The following is a 14,108-nucleotide window of genomic DNA, read 5'->3' on the forward strand; positions in this document are numbered from 1 at the left end:
TTTTTTAGATACAAGGTCTTGCTTTGTCTCCCGGGTGAAGAGTGCCGTGGCATAGTCATGGCTCAATGCAGCCTCGAATTCCTGGGCTCAAGGGAGCCTCCTGCCTCAGCCTCCCGAGTAGCTGGGGCTATAGATGTGCGCCCCCATGCCTGGCTAATTTTTAAATTATTTGTAGAGATGGAGTCTCGCTGTGTTGCCCAGGCTGGTCTTGAACTCCTAGACTCAAGTAATCCTCCGGCCTCAGCCTCCAAAAGTGCTGGGATGACAGGTGTGAGCCACTGTGCCTGCCCTGGGTTGCCATTCATCTAATAATCTGCAAACCTGTTGAGAATCGAACTAAGCCAGATTGACTGTACACACTTAGGTTTTTTAGTAGGTAAAATTTTAGGTGAATGACGGTTAGCTGTTCTACATTCTTATTGCCATGTTATAATGCAAGCCAGTTTCAGACCAAATTCACATAAGACCCCTCATTCAGGAAGTGTGCGAGCAGGCCAGCCGGCCGAGTGCAGTCTGTGTGGCGTTTCTGTCATCAGGAGTCCCTGCTCTGTGCCTTCCTACATGCTCTGACTGCCACGTTGTATGAAAGCTTCCCTCTAGACAGATTTTCCGGTATTCCAAAACCAGGATTCTCTTATCCTATGAGAAGCACCAGGCAGCCAGAAATTTCCCAAACCAACAGCTGGACCTTTTTTAGGAATCTGGCCTCAGGATAGACGGTCTCGCTCTGTCATTGAGGCTGGAGTGTAGTGGCATGACCAGGGCTCACTGCAGCCTTGACCTCCTGGGCTCAAGCGAGCCTCCTGCCTCAGCCTCCCGAGTAGCTGGGCCTACAGGTGTGTGCCACCACACTCGGCTACTTTTTGTGTTTTTTGGTAGAGACAGGGTTTTGCCATGTTGCCCAGGCTGGTGTCGAACTACTGGGGTCAAGCAATTTGCCCGCTTTGGCCTCCCAAAATGTTGGGATTAAAGATGTGAGCCACTGTGTCTAGCCTGGTAATCACTGTTCTGACTGTTGTCACCTTAGATTAGTTTTGCCTGCTTTTTTTTTTTTGAGATGGAGTCTCTGTCTCCAGGCTGGAGTGTGGTGGTATGATCTTGGCTTACTGCAACCTCTGTCTCCTGGGTTCAGGCAATTCTCCTGCCTCAGCCTCCTGAGTAGCTAGGATTATAGGCATGCGCCTCCACACCCAGCTAATTTTTGTATTTTTAGTAGAGACGTTTCACCGTGTTGGCCAGGCTGGTCTCGATCTCCTGACCTCGTGATCCGCCTGCCTGGGCCTCCCAAAGTGCTGGGATTACAGGCATGAGCTAATGCACCTGGCCTTTGCCTGCTTTTTAATTCCATGTAAAAATGGAATTGCACTTACGTTTTATGAGATTGATTCCTGTTGTTGCATGTACAACTTGTTCATTTTTTCCCCATTGCTCTGTAATATTTCATCATATAAATTTAGGTCCCTTTTTATAGTTGATGGACTTTGGTTGTTTCCAGTTTGGGCCAATACGAAGAAAACAGCTGAAAACATTCTTGTCCATGTCTTTCGTGGATAGAGTATGAGTTACTGATTAGGGCAACTGACCGTCCTTAGAATTGATGTTTACAGTAACTACTTCATGGAGACTATCACGCTGCCCGTGCCAAATGATTTTAAAGTAAATTGACGGTGTTATACAAAACCATGCTACACAAGGGAGTGAATTTAGTCTCGTATGACTTGTATTTAGCCAGTCCGTGCCAGTATGAAAGCGGATCATTGCTTTGGTGTACCCCGCCTATAATAAATGTTCTAAGTCAGAAGGTCAATTTCCTGAAATCTGAGACTCTCATGTGAAACCATATTGTTTCCTCATGCCTTCTCCAGAAGCTAGGGTGGGAAAGAACCCTTTATCACTTCTGCAGATAGACATCATTTTCTAATTATAGATCCTCACTGTGAAAAAGTCATGAATTACTAAAAACTCTGGGAATATAAACTAGGTTTGGGGATCCCCTGAATTGGAATGAATAAAGTTTTAAAAGATTCATTTATGTTTTCTTTCCATGTCATTCTGTGTATTGTGATGAGAAAAATATTTGCTGCTGATTTAGAATTCCTGAATGCTCTTATAAAAATTTAATTCCACCCATAGTAACTAGGCTTTCAAGTCTTTGAGAGAGGCTGTTTTCTTCCAGAAGGTTGGTAGAGGGAAAACCTCTTAGCTTAAGAGAATTGGTGGATACAAGTTTAATAGGGAAGGTGAACTCAGACCACCACTGGGGGGTGCCGAATTGATTTAAATTTTAAAAGAACCTATGTTTTATGAAAGTAAAGAAATAGATTAACAGTCCCCATGATAAGAATGGAAAAGATTCTTGGGACCTGTACCACACACATACATTTAAAGTATCACCCAGCCTGGGCAACATGGTGAGGGCCTGTCTCTACAAAAATCAAAATCTTAGCCAGGCATGGTGGTGTGTGCCTGTGGTCCCAGGTTGAGTTGAGAGGATCGCTTGAACCCAGGAGGTCAAGGCTGCAGTGAGCTATGATTGCGCCGCTGCACTCCAGCCTGGGCAACAGAGTGAGACCCTGTCTCAGAAAAAAAAAAAAAAAAATTAAAATATCACTGCCTTTTTGTAGCACTTAACAGTATTTTTGAACAAGCCAACAGGAGGGGAATCTGGTGCCGTGAAGTACTGTTACGGATGCATTTACCCTTTGACCCAGCAGTCCTGTTTCTGGGATTCTTTACTGCAGATACACCCACACATGTGATGAAATGACATTTGCTCACAATTATAATTGAAGCTTTTTAACACCAGAGTGTTGGAAGCCGCCAAGTGGCCATCAGTCAATAAGGGACTGGTTAAAGGGATGATGGTGTGTATCTGCAGTGGAACACTATGCAGCTGTTAAAGAGAATGCTACAAATCTGTGTTCTGGCCATGCCTGTAATCCCAACACTGTGGGAAGCCAAGGCAGGCAGATCACTTGAAGTCAGGAGTTCGAGACCAGCCTGACCAACACGGTGAAACCCCGTCTATGCTAATAATGCAAAAATTAGCTGGGAATGGTGGTGTACGCCTGTAATCCTAGCTACTCGGGAGGCAGGGGCAGGAGAATCTCTTGAACCCAGAGAGTGGAGGTCACAGTGAGCTGAGATTGAGCCACTGCACTCCAGCCTGGTGACAGAGCAAGATTATGTCTAAAAAAAAAAAAAAAAAATCTGTGTTTTGATTTGGGAAGATTTCCAGGTACATTGACAAGTACAAAACCCACAGTGGAGAACAGTGCATGGAATATGCTGCCCTTTGTATCAGAAAGATGGGCATATGAAAATACGTATGTGAATTTACTTATATTTGCACTATAACACTAGAAGGATGAACAAGTTATAACAAAATACTCTTCTGTCTGAGTTCCAGGAAACGGGAGTGATTGGGAATAGGTGTAGGAATGCCTCCTTTGCATGGGTCTTTTGATGTATTGTGTTGACCTTTGAATCATGCAGAAAAGCAAGTCAGCAACCAGCAAAAGCGAATCGGCTGGGGAGTGCCTTTGACTTTGAACGAGACCCAGAGCAGGTGGTGGAGAGTGAAGGTGGTTGACTGCATTTCTTTGCTCAGAAGCAAAGTCAGTGCATTCATTCATTCATTCATTCAGTCATCAGCAAATGCATACCGAGCCTCTCCCATGCACCATCTGCTGTCTCAGATGCCGAGGTTAGAGCTGTCAGTGGAAGCATTAAGGTCCAAGCTTTCCTGGAGCTGGCTTGTTGAGGAGGCAAACACATCACATGACAAACAAGTGCTTAGTGAAGAAGAGAGGGCTCATGCGGCAGTACCAAAATAGGAAGGTGGAAGGAGTCCAAGCTGAGGCCAGAGGGGATGTTCATTGCTGATACATATTCCTATTTGTTCATGATGCATTTGCATGTTTTTAAATTTCGTTTTTAAAGGCAGGGTCTTGCTCTGTCACCCAGGCTGGAGTGCAGTAGCATGATCATAGCTCACTGCAGCCTCTACCTCCTGACCTCAAGTGATCCTCCTACCTCAGCCTCCTGAGTAGCTGGAACTAAAGGCGTGTGCTGCCATGCCCAACGAATTTCGTTGTTATTATTAATATTTGTAGAAATGGGGTTTCACTGTGTTGCCCAGGCTGGTCTCTTGAACTCCTGGCCTCAAGTGATCCTCCTGCCTTGGCCTTCTAAAGTGTTGGGATTACAGGTGTGAGCTGCCGCGCCTAGCCCTGTGAACAATATTTGCACATAGGATAATAAAGTGGTGTAAAATCTAACATTTAATCTTTTGCCACAGCAGTGAGGATTACATTTTATTATTGTATCATTATTGCTTCAGATAAGTTTCTTTTCTTTTTCTTTTTTTTTGAGACTGATTTTCACTCTGTTTCCCAGGCTGGAGTGCAGTGGTGTGAGCTTGGCTCACTGCAACCTCTGCCTCCTGCATTCAAGTGATTCTCCTGCCTCAGCCTCCTGAGTAGCTGGAAGTACAGGCATGCGCCACCAGGCCTGGATAATTTTTGTGTTTTTAATAGAGACAGGGTTTCACCATGTTGGCCAGGCTGGTCTCGAACTCCCGACCTCAGGTGATCCACCTGCCTCGGCCTTCCAAAATGCTAGGATTACAGGCCTGAGCCACGGAGCCTGGCCAGGATTACATTTTATCATAATATCATTATCACTTCTGATAAGTTTCAAATAAAAAAAACCCCACATTATGGCAGGTGACTTTACCCCAGTCCACTCCTGTGTTGGTGGAAAACTAGAATTTAGTTGAATAAATAAAATGTGCTTTTGACCATCATAGTTTGCTTTCACAGCGGTCAAGTTATTCTGGGGCTAATGTTATCTATATGATTTGTGACTATAACCATAGATTATTAGGTGATGAGACATTACTGTGACAAGTCTATTTTTTTTTTTTCTATTCAGGGAGTAGTTTAAAAAAAATCCTCATTACTGTGATTTATTAGCTACAGAAAATTGAAAAAACCCCACACATACACTCAGATAAATCACATAGCTCTCACATTCCATATGTCTTCATGACAGTCATAGTCTGAGGATCCCAGGGCGATAGCTCCACAGTAGATAATGTGGATATTTGAAACATATTTCTCTTGTGTTTATTTATTTATATTTTCTCTTCCTGCTCTTTTTATTGGCAGAATTCTCTGTCATGGTTTCTGAATTCGATGAAAGATAAATGTGGTTGTTTAGAAAAGTTTTTACGATGAAATGATTCGTTTGCAAGAGAGATTTTTCTCTGTCTCTTTGGGTTCAATTAAATGTGGATGAAACCTGAGAAATAATGAGTAACATAGATCAAAGCCGTGGGGAAAGGCGATGTTACTGCTTCCAGCATCTCTGGGCTCGCCACAGCAAGAGTTAAGTTTTGCTCAGAGAACGAAGGAAAAATAACACAGACTGGGCAGCCAGATTTGCAAGTCTGGGCTTTTCCTGACAACCCGTGCAGACTACAGCTCCATCTGACATGGAACCAGCGTATTCACAAGCATTACTAGATCTGTGATCTAGTTACGAAAACACCAGAAATCAGATTTGTTTTCAGGGTGAAAAAAATGCAGCATCATACAGATCTTTATTTCCTAATCACGATAAACTCCGCTCTGCTGTGTATTAAGGAAGTGCTCCAGGCGTTGTAGACATCCCTGTCAATCTAGGAAATGCACAAAAAGGGGATAATGGAAGCTTGTTGTTGCATTTTCTATTTCTCTACTCTTTTTTGTTTTATTTTTTAAAGAGATGGGGTCTCACTTTCTTGCCCAGTCTGGAGTGCACTGGTGTGATCATTTCTCCCTGCCGCCTTGCAGTCCTGGGCTCAAGCGATCCTCCTGCCTCAGCCTCCTGAGTAGCTGGGACTACAGGTATGCACTGCCATGCCCAGTTTATTTTATTTTATTTTATTTTTAATTTTTATAGAGATGGGGTCTTACTGTGTTGCCCAGGCTCGTCTTGAACTCCTGGCTTTAAGTAATCCTCCTACTCAGACTCCCAAAGTGCTGGGATTACAGGCAGGAGCCACCACTCCTGGCCTCCCAATTCTTTTTTTTTTGAGATGGAGTCTTGCACTGTTGCCCAGGCTGGTGTGTGTAGAGTGGTGTGATCTCGGCTCGCTGCAACCTCTGCCTCCTGGGTTCAGTGATTCTCCTGCCTCAGCCTCCTAAGTAGCTGGGATTACAGGTGCCCGCCACCACACCTGGCTAATTTTTTGAATTTTTATTAGAGACAGGGTTTCAAAGGTTGGGCTCTGTTTGAGGACCAGCTGATTTAGAACTTTGTCAGATCTGTCCTCTTAGAATCTCAGGGGGCTTGGAAGGATGTGATCTTAGTTTCCTAGTAGATAAGGAAAAAGGTAGGTAGCGACTGCACAAGGACCTCCACTCTGCCTTCTCGATTCACCTTACAGGAAGCTTGGGCAGTATCTCTGGGGCTGGTGATGGGAGTTGCTGCAGCCAACCCGTGAGGACGGGACCGTTCACATCCACCATTGCTGGTGAGACAACCCTACCAGAGCAGGTTTGATTTGCCGAAAGCGGGTGTGCTCAAGGATGTAGAAAGGCTCCTGGCCTCCCGGAAGATACATGTTCCATGCTCCGTGTGTTGCGTTGTCTTTCTGAATTCACTTTCCAGATGGGAAATAAGAATAGGGTAGCAAAAGTAAGAAAGGATGAAGGGAAATTGGGTGAGAGCTGTCTGATCCTTAAACGCTTTTTACTATTTGAGGTAGGTAGTAGTTTAAAGAAGAGAGGCTTTCAAAGTAAGAATAGCCAAAAGTGGTGCAGCGGTGGTGGAAGTATTTCACAGGTATTTTTAGGTGTTCCTCTTCTATCATGGTAGCCAAGGTGTCTCTTAGAGTAGATGCCTTGAGTGGAGACCGGATTGTTTTACCACTTCTCTTTGGAGGAGGAAGTTTGTTGCTCATCACAGAAACCAAACACTGCTTTTCCTGGGAACTGTTCCCTGTTCTCTGAAACAATGAACACTCTTTTCTCAGATCCATTTCACCAGAATTTTCCCACCCAGCGCTTCTTACATCTTATTCCAAGACCCTGATCTCCCCTGGGACTCAACAAAAGAGAATGAGTTTATGTTCCCAAGAGTCTTGGTGTTCTGTCAAAGTCCAGATTCTCTTAATTTCATGAAGAATTCATTTATTTTTCATTACTAAATGGATAATTTGATTTTCTGGCCTATTAAGATTTTTTTTTTAAATAAATGGTTATGGCTAGGCGCAGTGCTTGCCTATAATCCCAGCTACTTTGGAAGCTCTGTCAGGAGAATCACTTGAATCCTAGAGGTGGAGGTTGCAGTGAGCCGAGATTGTGCCATTGCACTCCAGCCTGGGCCACAAGGGTGAAAGTCCGTCTCAAAAAAAAAAAAAAATGGTTATAAGCATTGGACCATATTTATGACAGTCTCAAGACCATCTAACAGAAATGGTGTAAATATGACAGTAACAAGAATAACTACAATAAAGAGAGGTGATATTTATATGTTGCTTTTGTGTAGTATGCATTATTAAACATGGGAACGGTCAAAGTTCAGATGGGACATGCCTAGTGGGCTGATATCAGTTGTGGGGCTCTCATTCCCTTTTTTGTTCAGAGATGGGGTCTTGCTCTGTTGCCCAGCCTGGAGTGCAGCGGCATGGTCATAGCTCACTGCAGCCTCGACATCCCGGGCTCAAGCAGTCTCTCCCTCAGCTCCCGCCCTGAGTAGCTGAGACTACAGGCATGCACCACCGCGCCCAGCTTGAGCTCTTATTTCTAACCTGTGAAGGTAATGGAGTCCTTTGGAGTGAAGCAGTGCTGGTGACAGTAGCTCACATGGCAGAGCTGAGTGGCACAGACAGAGGGCACTCTAACTGGGCTGGAAGAAGAAATGAACATATGCCAGAGAATAAACATCTTTTGTTAAAATTCTGTTGTGCAACCAGCAGCTGGCATTCATGTCTAGAGTCCAAGACCAGTAACAGCAAACTTATTTCCTATTTGGCTTAGAGAATGAAAATAAGCTCTAAGAGAGTTTTTCCTTCCCCTGAAATGGAATCTTGCTCTTCAATGGCATGATTTTGGCTCACTGCAACCTCTGCCTCCCAGATTCAAGCAATTCTCCTACTTCAGCCTCCTGAGTAGCTGGAATTACAGGCACACACCACCGCAGCTAGCTAATTTTTGAATTTTTAGTTGAGATGGGGTTTCATCGTGTTGGCCAGGCTGGTTTCGAACTCCTGACCTCAAGTGATTCATCCACCTAAGCCTCCCAAAGTGTTGGGATTACAGGTGTGAGCCACCACACCTGGCCAGCTCTAAGAGTTTAAAAAAATTTATAGGCCGGGCGCGGTGGCTCACGCCTGTAATCCCAGCACTTTGGGAGGCCGAGGTGGGTGGATCACGAGGTCAAGAGATCGAGACCATCCTGGTCAACATGGTGAAACCCCGTCTCTACTAAAAATACAAAAAATTAGCTGGGCATGGTGGTGCGTGCCTGTAGTCCCAGCTACTCAGGAGGCTGAGGCAGGAGAATTGCCTGAACCCAGGAGGCAGAGGTTGTGGTGAGCCGAGATCGCGCCATTGCACTCCAGCCTGGGTAACAAGAGCGAATCTCTGTCTCAAAAAAAAAAAAAAAAAATTTATAAATAAATATAGGTTGGTGCTTATCAGTATTTTAGTTGTTAGTTAGTAAATTTGGTGGTTTTTTTATAATGGAACAGTTTGCCTTTTTAAGTAAACACGAATTCGTAATCTGCCAGCACATCTGTGTCGGTATCAGCCGGTTTTCTCACCTCTGAGATTACTGCTGTTTTGTTTTCACTGCCAAGTTCTTGGTGCTGTTTTCTCATCTAGCGAAGGTGAGTTGAAGGGGCTGATATACGTCGCCCCCTGATGTGGCCAGGCTTTGTGTTCCCACCCAAATCTCATCTTGAATTATCATCCCTGTAAATCCCTGTAATCCCCATTTGTCAAGGGAGAGGCCAGGTGTAGGTAATTGAATCATGGGCGGTGGTTTTCCCCATGCTGTTCCTGTGATAGTGAGTTCTCAGAAGATCTGATGGTTTTATAAATATGTGGTAGTGCCTCCTGCGCTCCTTCCCCTGCCTGCCACCTTGTGAAGAAGGAACTTGCTTCCACTTCCACCATCATTGTAAGTTTCCCGAGGTCTCCCCAGCTGTGCGGAACTATGAGTCAATTAAACCTCTTTCCTTTATAAAATCCCCCAGCCTGAGGCAGTTCTTTATAGCAGTACGAAAGTGGACTAATATAGCCCCGCTTAGCTGGGGTCTGAAAACCCGGTTAAAATATATATCAAAACAGTAAATAAAAGTCACTGGTTGTTTGTCCCCCGTTTTTCCCGTGGTGGTTGAATGACCAGGTAAGAAATTAAGTGGGACACTCTGTGCAGACACCTAGCAGAGGGCTCGGCAGGTGGGTGTTCCATCAATTGGTATTTCCCCTCTCCTTCAGCAGCACTTTTCAGATTACCACAGAGCGCTCCCAAGTGCAGAGAGTGGTCAATAAATGAACCCGGACACCTGCAGAACTGTTGCAGACTCACATTGAGCAAGGCTGATGCTCTCAGAAAGTGTACCATTTGATCTGGCTTTACCTAAGCCCCCCTGCCACGTGTACTGTAATTTGAGAAGTTTAGTGTTAGTGGCTGATGTCAGACAAGGCAGAAAAGACTGGTCAAGTTCATCCCAAATGTATTTTGTTTGTTTCATATTCTTTATATTTGAGCACTTACAAAACCATTCACAAGTTAATTCTCTGAAGCAGAACATGACATTCAACAGCGCACACTTTCCTCACATGTTCTGGATATTGGGCAAGGAATAATCAGTCCTAAATTCCGTTATGCCTTTCCAGTGGTCCTGTTGAAATCTGAGAATGGTGCGTGAGAGCTTGGGTTTGTCCATCACCCATAAAGCAGGCAGTTTGGGCATTTCAGTTATGCGCAGAGGTTTAATGGTAGATTTCTAATTGAAGGATGAGATAGTGGGGCAGCATTTTTTTTTTTTTTACCAACTTAGATAACTCAAAATAAAATTCCTGTTCATCTGGGTTTTTTGTCTCAGCCATTAATTATAGATAATCACCAATTACCCCTGAATTGAGTGAGTCTGGCATATAATTAAAATTCTTTGATAATTCAAAAATTCCACTTTGGTTGTTAATTCTTATTATTGATCCAATCTTTTTTTTTTTTTAATTTTAGTTTATTTTTTGAGATGGAGTCTCACTCTCTAGCCCAGGCTAGAGTGCACTGGTGCGATCTCGGCTCACTGCAACCTCCGCCTCTGAGGTTCAAGTGATTTTCCTGCCTCAGCCTCCCGAGTAGCTGAGATTACAGGGGCCCACTACCATGCCCAGCTAATTTTTGTATTTTTAGTAGAGACAGAGTTTCACCATGTTGGCCAGCTTGGTCTGGAACTCCTGACCTCAAGTGATCCACGTGCCTTGGCCTCCCAAAGTGCTGGGATTACAGGCATGAGCCACTGCACCCAGCTGAGTCAATCTTATTTTTCAAAAGCATCAAAGAGGTAATGTTTTGAGCACCCACCTTGTGTTTTATCCAGATTGTTGCATTTAACCATCCCTTTGGTCCTGCCATGTGTTATCACTCCACATTACATAAGAAGAGACAGAGGTTCTGGGAGGCTGAATGCAAAGTCATCTATTAAGCATGAGCTAAGGTGCTACTTCACCCAACTCAAGACTTACACTCTCTCTTTTCCTTTAAATTGCTGCCTGCTCACTGGTAAAAGCAGATAGGAAGAGGCCAGAAAAAAACTGAAATGATCTTAAGTCATCAGTTTCTGAGTAACCAGGAACTGACAAATATTTGAGAGAGTTACCTTCAGTTTCTTTATTTAAAAAATGAGGTCATGGCTGGGTGCAGTGACTGACGCTTATAATCCCAGCGACTTGGGAGGTCAAGGCAGGAAGATCACTTGAGGCCAGGAGTTTGAGACCAGCCTGGGCAATACAGTGAGATGTCTCTAAAAAAAGTTTTTTTAATTTAGCTGGGAGTGGTGGCACATGCCTATCTATACTCCTGGCTACTTGGGATGCCAAGGCAGGAGAATTGCTTGAGACCGGGAGTTGGAGGCAGCAGTGAACTGTGATCATGCCACTGCAATCCAGCCTGAATGACAGAGCAAGACCCTATCTCTAATTTTTTTTTTTAAAGGTCAATAGGTTTTCCTATGGGGAGGTGTTATTTGTAAGTAATAGATGAGATAATGCATTAAAATACTTTTATTAGTGCAATCAGCAATAAATATGCCAAGGAAGATGGTCCCCCCTCAAGCCTCTAACGTTGGGAAGGATCTGTACCTGGGAAATATGTCTCAGGAGCGTTTTTTATGGGAAGGTCATGGTGGTAGCCTACACAGGACTTTTTACATGAGCTGAGAGCAACATCTGGTCCAGACAGACGACAGCTGCAAAATGAAGCAGGATGTTTTGGGGATTGTCGTGGCTGGGGCACATTTGCTTGTTTAAAATCTCTGAAACTTTCTGGCCAAAAGGTGTTTAGGATTTTGATAACTCACTTTGAAGCAAACCAACCAACTCATGAGGTTGCCCTCCAACTCACGTTGAAATTTCGCCTCTCTCTCAGCCCCCTGAGAAACTTGTCATCCATATGTGGCCCGCAGAAGGAATGGACAGGTGCCGTCATGTGGGATGTGTAATAAATGTTGTGACTCGGTGACCGGGTGTCCACTCTCATGTTTTCTCTTTTTTTTTTTTTTGACATGGAGTCTCACTTTGTTGCCCAGGTTAGAGTGCGGTAGTGTGATCTTGGCTCACTGCAACTTTCGCCTCCCAGGTTCAAGTGATTCTCCTGCCTCAGCCCATGAGTAGCTGGGATTACAGACAGCCGCCACGATGCCTGGCTAATTCTTGTATTTTTAGTAGAGATGGGGTTTTGCCATGTTGGCCAGGCTGGTCTTGAACTCCTGACCTCAAGTGATCCACCCACCTCAGCCTCCCAAAGTGCTGGGATTACAAATGTGAGCCACTTCACCCAGCCACTCTCATGCTTTCTTGAGTGCTGGGACCTGGGTAACTGATGAATTGTGATTGGAGCCATGTCCTAACCTAAATAGAGCAGTTACCTAATGCATTTTCAAATGCATTGAATGTCAAAATCTTTTCACCTCTGATTAAAAAAAATGAAATGATCAGTTATGCCAGATCTACCTAGAATAGGTGACTTTTTTCTCATCAACACCCCATTTATGAGAGCGTTAGCAGAGATACACCTCATAATGCTTGGTGCGGTGCATCGTAGGGATGTCGTATGTGTTTGTTGAATGGACTGCAGAAGCGCCTGCAGAACCCACGCTCGCTTTGTATAACCATTTGTAGGCAGGATGAGCTCTTGATCGGTCTTTGTTCACATGAGGTTTATAACATATATTCTTTAGGTTTTTTAAATGGAATTTTTTATTGGCATAACTGTAGATTTACATGAAGTTGTCAGGAATGATAGAGAGAGCCTGTGTACCCTTTATCCAGTTTCCCCCAATGATAACATCTTGTAAGTTTCCAGTACAATATCACAACCAGGATATTTAAATTGATGCAGTTCGTGTCATTCATATGTGCCACCAATTTCATGCAAATATGCTTTTTAATTTTTAGATTTTGAGGCAGAATCTCACTCTCTGTCACCCGGGCTAGAGGACAATGGTGCCATCATGGTGCACTGAAGCCTTGACCTCCTGGGCTCAAGTGATCCTCCTGCCTCAGCTTCCCAAAGTGTTGGCACTACAGGCGTGAGCCACTGAGCCCGGCCTCAAATGTGGTTTTTAAAAGCAATTTTAAAGTGGTGGTGTGACTGGAGAAAATAAAAGCCATGTTGTGGGCCTCCGGGTCAGAGGTGGAACCAGAACTTTCTGGACGTTCGTTGGGATGCTGCTGGTTCCCCGCGGCAGAGAAGAGGTGCATTTGGAATGATTGGGGACATCCCTCGTAGCGGGGAAGAGGTTGTCCTGGAGTGTCATGGTGTAGACAGTAGTCAAAAGACTCTTTCACAGCCCCAAGCAGGGAGCACTGCCTGTGTTCTCTGGGGAGGGGCAACCCCTCTGGTGGAGGCCCTTTATGCCAATACCCGCCCATGACTCCTCCAGCCCATGTGATGGGCAGAGGTGAAGTAGCTTAGGCTTGCCAGGGGCTCTAAGTCTGATCTGCACCCAAATCCCTGACCACACCCTCCCCCTTCAGAACCAGAATTTCCAGAAGGTTTCGGAAGAATTAGCCTCTGTCTTTGTCATCCTTTCCTTTCATGGGGTCGTTTTTCTTACTGGATTCAGGCAAGCAAATAATTAGGTCTTGGAGGGCTGGGCAGGGGGGTGCTTCCTTTTATTCATTATTTAGCAGCCTCTTTCTGGTCCCAAGTCTCATCTGCCCTCAGCAGTCCACACAGCGTCCTGCCCGGGCAAGGTGGGGGATTCACACGGATAGAAATCAAGTGAACGGCTCCATGGGGAGAGATTCTGAGGGAATGGAAACCTGCAGCTCCGGGATAAAGAGGAAATGGGGCGAGGAGAGGAGGGGGCGGTGTGCGCAGGGCAAGGAGCCTGTTGTATTCTGGGACTCTTGAAGTCCATGCCTGCTGAGCTGAAAGGGTCTCCTCTGGATGAGAACACGGCCTTGTTTCTATTTGGGGAGAGAAAAGCCACCCAGCATTTCTATAGTCTTGAATTAGAGCCAGCATTCTAGGTTAGAAGGTAGAAGTTCCCCCACCCTCCCCTTTTCATATAGATTTAGAAAATGTCTGGATTTCAGCCCATACAAGGAACTCATGCAATTAATCCTTTCTTCCAAGCAAGGCCTTCCCTTGGAGGTATGCAGGTGGCAATATGTTTATGGGTTCCACTTGGGCATAACCAAGAAAGGGGACATTTGCATCATATTCTCTTTCTGGTTTTGCCAGGCTCCGCCACAGTCGTGGCAGATAAACAACCCACCTTCCCCAGGAATTGCTAATTCATAAACACATAACTATACAGCAACAGCTTATGATGTGGAAACCCTAAGAACTGATTTCTAGGAAAAGCTAATATCATAAAA

At 44.7% G+C, this 14,108-nt stretch overlaps 1 protein-coding gene and 1 pseudogene across 1 annotated transcript in view; both read left to right on the forward strand.

The window, feature by feature from the left end:
- Positions 1–14,108, forward strand: part of CAMK1D (calcium/calmodulin dependent protein kinase ID) — a 446,292-nt gene that overhangs the window by 98,453 nt on the left and 333,731 nt on the right. The window lies entirely within an intron of this gene.
- Positions 2,297–2,445, forward strand: LOC135271594 (U6atac minor spliceosomal RNA; annotated as a pseudogene).

This window comes from Aotus nancymaae, unplaced genomic scaffold, assembly GCF_030222135.1.
Source record: "Aotus nancymaae isolate 86718 unplaced genomic scaffold, 86718_ANA_hifiasm-v0.15.2.pri h1tg000083l, whole genome shotgun sequence".
Taxonomy (NCBI): Eukaryota; Metazoa; Chordata; class Mammalia; order Primates; family Aotidae; genus Aotus; species Aotus nancymaae.